Here is a 10303-nt window from a genome sequence, read left to right as displayed (position 1 = left end):
TAAACGTGCAGCCGGAGGATCTGAAGGCATTAAAACAGTTTCGAATAACTAAGATCCGAGAAGAGAATCTAACTACTTTCTACAGATCTGCTGGTCTCAGATTAAGGCATGGCCCAACTTGTGACACCTGGAGTGTGATCACAGGGCTATCTTATTAGTGGATGGATGGTAGGTGGCCGTGGATCCTTGGTTGGTAATTGTGTTGGTTGGTAGTTTTATTGGTATTTGGGTCATCGCTTTTGCAAAACCATCTCTTCAGGGGGTTGAGTTTCATTTTGGAAGTTCATACTTGCATGATCAAGGGCACAGATGCACTACTCTACAGCCAAAGAATGAAAGGCTGTACTGAATCTGAGTGTCAGCCTTCTGCATGGCACTGGCATCACTGCTTTCTTCTCAGTATCAGCTTGAGGCTGAGTTATTTAACTCCATGCCCAGAGATGATGTGAGGTCACTTATGGATTGGATTAAAAAGGAAGCAATGACATTAAAAGATTTAGTACTCCTGGTTATCTAATCTCACAACTTTAAGGATGGATATTGTCCAAAAGAAGCCTTTTGAAGGTCACTTTAAAAAACAATGCAGTAAAATTTTCCATAAAAAATGCTCAACTACAGTATAAATTAAAACAAATAAAGCAAAAACCGCTATCTCAGTTTATGGGAATGACTAATTCTGTTTTGTACGAGGTCTGGAGCTGGTGTTTTACAGAGATTCAAAGAAAATGTGGTATCTCAAATCATTTAGAAAGAAATAAAAATGATATGCTCTAGGAACTGTGTTCAGTAGTTGTGGTGATGATGAAGACAGTGATATCAAGACTGCATGTAAAAAGCTAGAATAGTTTCATGCAGTGTAAGGGTGAGGGAAAAAAATCAGTGCTTTAAAATTGCCATCTTTAATTTTCATTTTATCTGATTTTTAAATAACATGCAATTATAAATATGTATATAACAAAATGGTTAAATTCTATATTTTATAGACTGGTTTAACTATTTCATCTATATCCCTAAAAGATTATACAGTCAATGTGTCCAAAACCTTTTATTTGGAGGGTCTTATCATTGGGAAAATGGAGATCAGTTTATATTTGGTATACTCTTCTCCATGGGCATATTTGCCCCTTTCAGCTCTTTTGTGCTTTTCCGAGTCCAGGGAAGAGTATTCTACCACTGATACTATTTTGAATTGCCATCCCAGGTACAGTAAGGTAGTGTGTTGTCTTGAGTTGAAAAATCATAATAAGACTGACCAAAATATGGTCTTGTTTCTACTATTACCATATGCTGACAATTCTAAATAATATCGGTGGTAAATACTCTTCTTCACTGGGTCTTACCTCTCTCAGCAGTCCTCCCTTTCACCCACATCATGCCACTGGTCCCTTTTTAGTTTTTGAAGGAATAGCATCAGAAATTTCTGGGGAGAAAAAGAGAAGAGGACAACAACCATAGTTTTTCATAGAATCAAGTTTTGCCAAACTAGAACCTAGAGTAACAAATAATTGCAGAAAAACATTGGCATGAGGGTCAGGAGACCTAAGAAACCTGTTTCTGTCACTAATAAGGCAATTAAGCCATTTCACCTTTTATTCCTTACTGACTTAACGTATTTTTAAAAAATGGAATGAGAGGGGAAGTGCACTAGATTTCTAAGATTGCTTCCAGTTCTCAGTTTCTGGACTCTGATATAGGATTCATTGGACTTAATATAAGAAGACTGCGATTAAAGTTCCACTCTGTTCCTAATCAATGTGATCTTAAAGAAGTAACAATTGGCCTCAATTTTGTAAGAGTCCAAGCTACTTGGTATACCTTAGAAGGTACTCTTTCTGTTTCCTCTCTCATGCTACGTGTTTTGTACTTGACACTCCAGTAAAATCTAATTGTAATCTTGTGATTTTTCTAGCCATCATATTTGCTTTTTTTTTTTAAAAAATTAATTTTTAAGTAATCTCTACACCGGATGTGGTATTCAAACTTACAACCCAGAGATCAAGAGTCGCATGCTCTACCAACTGAGTCAGCCAGGCACCCCACTCTTTTTGTGTTTTATTGTTTTTTTTTTTTTTTTTTTTTTTTTTACTTGATTGCATCTCTAGTGTCATCTTGGTTCTAACCTTCACTTGAAGGTAAGCTGTCTTTTGAACTTCCCTTATTTATCCTTAGGCACTGCCATAGAAGGGCAGCCTGTCTTGGAAGATTTCTTCTCAGTTCTGAAACCTCAGTTTATGGGGCTTCACAACACTCATCTGGCCACTGCCTTCCTAGTGCAGTAGTTCCTAACCAGGGAAGCACAACAGAAAAGCCTGTTTAGCTTTTACAAGATCTAGATGGTCTGGTCTTCTTCCCCAGGAATTTCTGACACAATAGGTCTAGGGTAAAACCCAGCATGTGGGGTAGAGCCACTACTGGGAATCAGGTTGCCCCCTTGATATTAGAAGCTCATTTTCTGGGCCAACAGAGATGTTGCCACATCTTTAAAATTAGAATGTGTTTAAGAGTTTCTTTATTCCAGTGCCCTTCATTTAAAGTTGCAAAAATTGAAGTTCAGAAAAATTAATGAACCAGCCCAAGGTGGTAAATTTTTAAATGAAAAACCCAGGATTCAAGCCCAGGCTTACTGACCCCAAATTCATGGATTTTTACATGATGAGGTGTTTTCTCTCAAAGAACTGTTGGGAGAGATTAGGTCCTTTTAGATTTTATTTGGTTATTGAAAGTGGTGTGTAAAAAATAAAGTGAAGTGGCATTGTATTGTTCTCTTCATGTCCAATTCTAAGAGCCTTTGCCAATGTAACTTTTCACAATTTAGTCTGGTACTCAATACGTAGGAAAAACTCAAGTCCAAATACTATTTAAGCATGGCTCATTAGAAATGTGCATTCTGAAATTTTGATTAGGAACGACAAAACATGTTTTAAAAATTAAAACTTTTTTGATTTGCTATGAAGCAAAGTTCATAGTCCCTCTTTGTTAATGCCACATAATAAAAGAGCTTATGTTTGCCTTTGTACTGGTATAACTTTATTTTCATAGAAGAACCTCATGAAGACATGAAATAAAAGGATAGAACAGGAAACTCAATATTCAGACATCGTAAGATGCAGCCAGATGGGTAGCTTAGTTATCTCAGAATAATCAAGTGAAAATCCTGAGATTTTATGAAAAATTATTGTCTGTGTGCCTGTGTCAATCACATTTCTCTGACCCTCAAAGCACAAGAACTGTTAAACCATTCTGTGACAATTTGCATCTATGAAATGATAGGGGAGTGGCACTTGGGTGGGCTCAGTCAGTTAAGCATCTGCCTTTGGCTCTGCTCTTGGAATCCTGGGATTGAGCCCCACTTTGGGCTCCCTACTAAGCAGGGAACCCGTTTCTCCCCTTCTCTCTGCCCCTCCCACCCACTCCATCTGCTCATACTTTCTCTCACATGCTCTGTCTCTGAAATAAATAAATAAAATCTTTAAAAAAAATAGAAATGAGAGGGGAGAAGCTAGATGGTATCTTCTGCGTGGATATCATCTGGTGTCCTCTGTCATTTTTCAGATGGTAAGACTTGAGGTCAAGAAAGGTTGTCCCTTTATCAGAGTCAAAATGACTAAGTGGCAGGGCCATGAGCTATGAATATGAGGTCCTTTGACTCCCAGCCATGTCTCTAGCCCTTTCTCAGGACACCATGCTAACTTTTTGTTCTCAAGCAGTAGTTGAGTGACTTCCATTTTTCTCTTCTTATTTTTTGCTCTTCAGAGTCTTCAAACACATGAAACAATCCCCTGCTGCAGGTTCTGGTCTTCTGTGAAAGGTACTGTACTTATTTGTGAATACCATTCTTATTCCGTGAGTAATTATTGCTGACTACTATGTTCCAGGCACTGAGCCAGCTATTGTCCATTCTATGGTGAATAAATCATACTTAATCCTACCCTCGTGTAGTTTATAATCAAGGTGGGGGCAGGTACAGATGTTAAATAAATATTTGGTTACAAATTGTGGTGTGTTCTATGAAGTAAAAGGATAAGGGGTTTTTAGAGAGAAGATAGGGAAATATAAACTAGCTGGAGACTGAAGGAAAGGTTTTGGGGGCAACAACATTTGAGGTGAGATCTGAAAATTGCATAAGTGCCAGCTAAAAGAACAAATTGGGCAAAGTGTTGTAGTCAGAGAGAGCAATGTGTGTGGGAAGCTCAAGAGCTTGCTTGGAGTGTTGAGAGATGATAGGGTGACCATGTCGTTGGGCTTCCCTTAGGGATGCTAAAAAAAGTTTGAAGTGAAAAAAAAAGTGTGGTGTGGAATAAAAGAGATGGGTGAAAATCAGAAAAATGAGTTTTTTGTTTTGTTTATAGATGAACCATTTGTCAGTTCAACTTCTTTGATTCTGTTCATTCTTTTATTTATTTATTTATTTATTTATTTATTTATTTATTTATTTATTTATTTTAAAGATTTTATTTATTTATTCGACAGAGATAGAGACAGCCAGCGAGAGAGGGAACACAAGCAGGGGGAGTGGGAGAGGAAGAAGCAGGCTCCTAGCGGAGGAGCCTGATGTGGGGCTCGATCCCACAATGCCAGGATCACGCCCTGAGCCGAAGGCAGACGCTTAACCGTTGTGCCACCCAGGCGCCCCTCATTCTTCTATTTAGACCCTACTTTCTCTCAGAAATAAAAATGTAATCTTTGTTAGGACATCAAAGTCTCCTGCATTTTTAATGCTTTTGTTATTACTGTTGCATGAAAGAGAGGTGTTACTTCTTTATTGACCTTTACCATGTGGTCTATGCATTGGACTAGTCTGACTTTTGAATTTTCTTTTAGTTGACTTATTTTACTTGATTTTGTCTTCAACTCAAACTCTATTTAATCACTATGAATTTTTAAATCTATGTGAAAGTCATAGTATGTAAAATGAAGTCAGAAAACCATAGAAATTTAAGTGAAAGAAAAAAGAAATATTATTTCATTTGTGGGTATCATACTTTAAAATTCTCTAAGAAACATTTTTTTTTAATTCTCTCTGATGTTAAATAGCTAGAACAAGGCAAATCGATGAAGTATTTTTCTACTTACTGTTATAATTTTAACTTACATTTCTTTAGTTGTGCCTTTTATTTCTTGGACTATTATGTACTTAATGAGGATAACAGAGAAATCCTGTCCTAGGAGCTGTCCTAGGTGCAACCCAGGGGTCCATTTGATTTTCCGAACACAGAATTTCCAGTGATAGAACTACTGGGTGGGGAGGGTTTGGCTGAAAATCGGGGTAGGAGAATGAGCTTATTTCTTAAATCATGTAAGATTCAGACAGAATAAAAATGGGTGGAGAAAAACAATAAGCTAACAGGGCGCTGTTCAATCACTAATCTTGAGTGGCTCTTAGAGGGTTCAGAAATCACCCCCCTCTCTCCAAGACAAATATTTTGCACTTTCTTCTTTCCTCAAGGCTTTGCTATTTCCTATTCCTTCTTTATTCTCACTTAAAGACTTGACTTTTTATTCCACTGAGAAAATAGTAGCAATCAAGAGAGAACTTGTTTTTCAACAACAACCTATTCTACTTTGCATTCGAAATGGATAAACTTTTTGTGCTTCTGTCTAAAACCAACCCTCCATTTATGCATTAGATTCCATTTCCTTTTGCCTATGGATGGAGGGTACCCTTGTAAATATCTTCTTCTTCTCAATCACCCACTTATTCCTCTCTTTAGGACCATTCTGTCATCATACAAATAGGCTGTAATTTTTCCCTCTTAAAAAAAAATCCTCTCTTGGGGCGCCTGGGTGGCACAGCGGTTAAGCGTCTGCCTTCGGCTCAGGGCACGATTCCGGCGTTCTGGGATTGAGCCCCACATCAGGCTCCTCCACTGGGAGCCTGCTTCTTCCTCTCCCACTCCCCCTGCTTGTGTTCCCTCTCTCGCTGGCTGTCTCTCTGACAAATAAATAAATAAAATCTTAAAAAAAAAAAATCCTCTCTTGACCATAAATGTATCCTCTAACTACCACTTGTGGTTTTTTTTTTTTGTTTGTTTGTTTTTTTGTTGTTGTTTTGGGGTTTTTTTGCAATTTTTCAAAGCAATAAGTAATAATCCTTGCTTTACTGGATTCCAATAGGCATAGATTTCAGTTACCACAGTTTAATTAAATAATATCTGTCTTCCAACAACATGGTTCAAGTTTCATTTACTACAGTGTGTTAACTGAGTAATGGCGTAAAGTACAAATTTGGCTGCTAGCTCTTCAGTTCACAGATCACTATGTAAATAACAGGTGTACATCATGATTAGTGACCAATAATGTTACTTCTCTGAATCTGTTGGTGATTGGTCAGTGCATCTCAGTTCATATTTGCAGCAAAGTGTAGTTCTGTTGCCTTCCATTAATAAACTGCTCCAGCATTTTATAAAAATAGATAAACTAAAATGGAAGTTGGCTATTGAAGATGAAATTGCAATAAAGAGGGGAGCCTGGGTGGCGCAGTTGTTAAGCGTCTGCCTTTGGCTCAGGGCGTGATCCCGGCATTATGGATCGAGCCCCACATCAGGCTCCTCCGCTATGAGCCTGCTTCTTCCTCGCCCACTCCCCCTGCTTGTGTTCCCTCTCTTGCTGGCTGTCTCTATCTCTGTCAAATAAATAAATAAAATCTTAAAAAAAAAAAAGAAATTGCAATGAAGAAAGAAAAAGTGGTAGTTCTATTTTTAACTTTTTGAGGGAACTCCGTACTGTTTTCCAGAGTGGCTGCACCAGTTTGCATTCTCACCAGAAGTGCATGAGGGTTCCCCTTTCTCCATATCCTCACCAACATCTGTTGTTTCTTGTGTTGTTAATTTTAGCCATTCTGCCAGGCGTGAGGTGGCATCTCATGTACACCCTGATGTTTACAGCAGCATTATCTACAATAGCCAAATTATGAAAGAGGACACACACACACACACACACACACACACACACAGACATACACACACAATATGGAATAGTAGTCAGCCATCAGAAGAATGATATCTTGTCATTTGCAATGATGTGGATGGAGCTAGAGTATATTATGTTAAGTGAAATAAGTCAGCAAAAGACAAATACCATATGATTTCACTCATATGTGGAATTTAAGAAACAAACAAAACAGATGAACATAGGGGAAAGGAAAACAAAAGAGGGAGGCAAACCATAACAGACTCTTAACTATAGAGAACAAACTGAGGGCTACTGGAGGGGAGGTTGCTGGGGTGATGGGCTAAATGGGTGATGGGTATTAAGGAGGGCAGTTGTAATCAGCACTAGGTGTTGTATGCAACTGATGAATCACTAAATTCTACTCCCGAAACTAATATTAACTAAAATTTAACTAAAAACTTGAAACATTAAAAAAAAGTGGTAATGTTGAAAATGTAATTCAAATTGGACATTCATGGAGTTATAGAAGAAATACCTGACCACGGACATGTTGACACTTATGTGTTTAAAAGAATTGAGATATGCAACTAGAGGAAATCGGTAAAGGTGAACTTATCAACATAAATAAACAAAATGGTTGTGAATGAAAGTGCCCCAGAGGATGTGATGCTGGCAAGCACTTCACATTAAAAGAACTCTTGGAGACATTTCATGACTTTGAAAGCACATAAGATAAAATATTGGAAGTTGATCCAAATTTAGAAAGGAATATGACAATTCACATAGAAAAGATGCTTGCTCCATAAAGTAGGTTATACAATGAGAAGAAGGCAAGGTCTCTTCAATCTACTCTTTTTGTTGTTGTTGTTCAATCTACTCATAATAAGTTTTTTTTACAAAGAAATGAAACACTTTAACTCTCAATATTTACAATATTTTAAAGTACAATGTACTAAGTAAATATTAGTTTACTATTTTTATACTTATAACCAATAGGAGAGTTTTTAATATTCTGACAAAGATTTTTCAAGGTCATGAAGCAATCATAATTTTTCCCATGATTATTAAGGTCATTTTGCATGGTTTCAGATTGCATACTCATTTTCATCGTCCTGCACTACTATGCAAAATGAAAATTGCCTATGTTACCCTTAGACTGGGGCAACTGGAACACCTGCAGTTTAGAGTCCTGCCTTTGTCTGTCTCCTCTCATGCCCTTTGTCATACTCCTCTCCTCCTTGCCCATGTTCTGGGTACTTGAGACTCCAAAATTTACTGTACCCAATAGCTCTGATTTTGCTTCTGTGAGCTTCTTCCCTGGTCAGTCCTCTTGGCATAACAAGTAGGTATACACCTAGGCCTGAGGAGTGGTTGAAAGGCAACTCCATGCAAGATGGGGCAAAAATTGAGTGAGTTGCATGCGGTGCTCACATGCATGTGTGGTGTGGGATAGGGAATGGGAAGAAGAGGGAGGTGAGCCTAAGGACTCAGGAGCCTCCTAAGGACTGGAGCCTCCATTTGAACTCCTGTCCTCAACCTTACAAATGTTGGTGTCAGGCCAGCTTCGCTATAAAATTCCTCAAAAGCAAACTCTGTGTTCTCTGCCTCTACTTTTACTATTCTTTTAAAAAACTTATTCTTATCACGATTTTATCTCTACCACTGAAACTGTTGGTTTAATATTCAATGACCTCTACTTTGTCTAATGGTCTGTTCGCTGTCCTCAACTGTCATGGTCTCCAAGGAGTAATTGACATTAGTGATCATTTCCTCCACTTTGAATTGCTTTCTTCACTTGACTTCAGAGGCCAGCTCCAGGTTATCTTGGTGATCTTCATACCTTATTTGCTTTTTGTTGATCCTTACCTTCCTCTGCTGCTTCCTTTTGATTTTACATCTGCTCAACATTGGTGTGTTCCAAGGCTCAATCCATGGATTTATTTTCTCTATTTATTCTTATTTTCTTGGTGGTCTTATCTAATCTCATAGCTTTCAGTATTATTTATCTGCTGACAACTCCAAAATGTATAGTTCCAATTGACCTCTCCTGGGAACAATTGATTCATCAATCTAATTGTCTATTTTGTATCTCCAGTTGTATATTCAAGATATAAATATTGATAGTGCCCCATTAGCAATCTTGGCTTTCTCTTCAAAAGGTATTCAAAGTTAACTTAAGAAAAATCACTTTTACTGCTACTACCTTAGTCCAAGCTAATATTGCTCACTTGATTATTGCAGTAGCCTCTTAACTGTTACCATCCTTGCCCATATTTCAACATGTAGATAAAGGGGTACTTTTAAAATTCTGAATCAGATCTTGTCACTCTTCTCAAAGCCTGCAGTGGCTTCCTTGCCTCAGTGAGACTAAAATCTAAGGCTTTTATAAGAGGCTTAAATACCTGGTTTTTACTGACATCATCTCCTACTCTTTCCTGTTTTGATAGGGTCACACTGACTTGTCCTGTGAATTTGCCAGTCTCAAGGTCTGTATAGAAGGATGCATTAACAAACAACTCCACAATGTCAGTATCAATAGCATTTAAACACAATGATAATTTATCTGTATGCAGTTTATAGCCTGATGTGGTTTGGTGACGGTAGGGATCAGGGAACACTGACTTTGCTCTCATTGTCGTTTGGGACAGACGCTCCTTCCACCTGTCGTTCTTCACACCCCCAACCCCAGGTCTGTAGAGTGTTTTCTGTTTAGATAATGGACAGAAAGAGAAAAAGAGCATGGAAGATTATGAAAGAGGTTTATTGGAGGAGATTCTACAGGTTAGAGCTTGATCTCATGGCCTCACCTAATTGCAGGGGAGACGGGAAATGTAAATCAGATTTGTGCTATGAAGAAATGTCTGTTTCAATCACTACTTTATTCTTAGTGCTTACAATAGTGCTTGGCACAAAGTAGACACCAAATAGGTATGCTGGACGAATAAGTGAATGAGTAAGTGTACTCGGGAACCGCGGCAAGGCTGAACCTTTAGTTAGAGACTGAATTAGCCCTGATGCCAGGAGTCAGTTAGAGGCCAGTAGTGGAATATTTTGCCATCCCTTTAATTCTATTCTTAATCTTAATATATTTAAATATGTTTAAGTAAGAGGATATTGTTTTTTCCTTTATATTACATGGTAGATGAAATCGATGTTCTTAATTTAAAAGATCTGTTTTCACAATAAAAATCTCATATTACAAAACATTTTTCACTTTCCTACATCCCTGCAGCAAGTAAACTCACTCTTTAGTTGAAAAGTTGACAAGTAAGACAGAAGATCTTGTATTTTTTTCTCTGCTCTAATCTTTCTACTTATCCCACCTCTCCTTGTATTTGTTTGCATCAGTTAAAAACCAAAAATAGATGTAATTTTATTCACACAAAACCTCGGAGGGAAGTGTGGTAAAAAG

Source organism: Ursus americanus, chromosome 13 (genome assembly GCF_024610735.1).
Source record: "Ursus americanus isolate L20-20 chromosome 13, mUrsAme1.1.p, whole genome shotgun sequence".
NCBI lineage: Eukaryota > Metazoa > Chordata > Mammalia > Carnivora > Ursidae > Ursus > Ursus americanus.
This window is presented reverse-complemented; position numbering follows the sequence as displayed.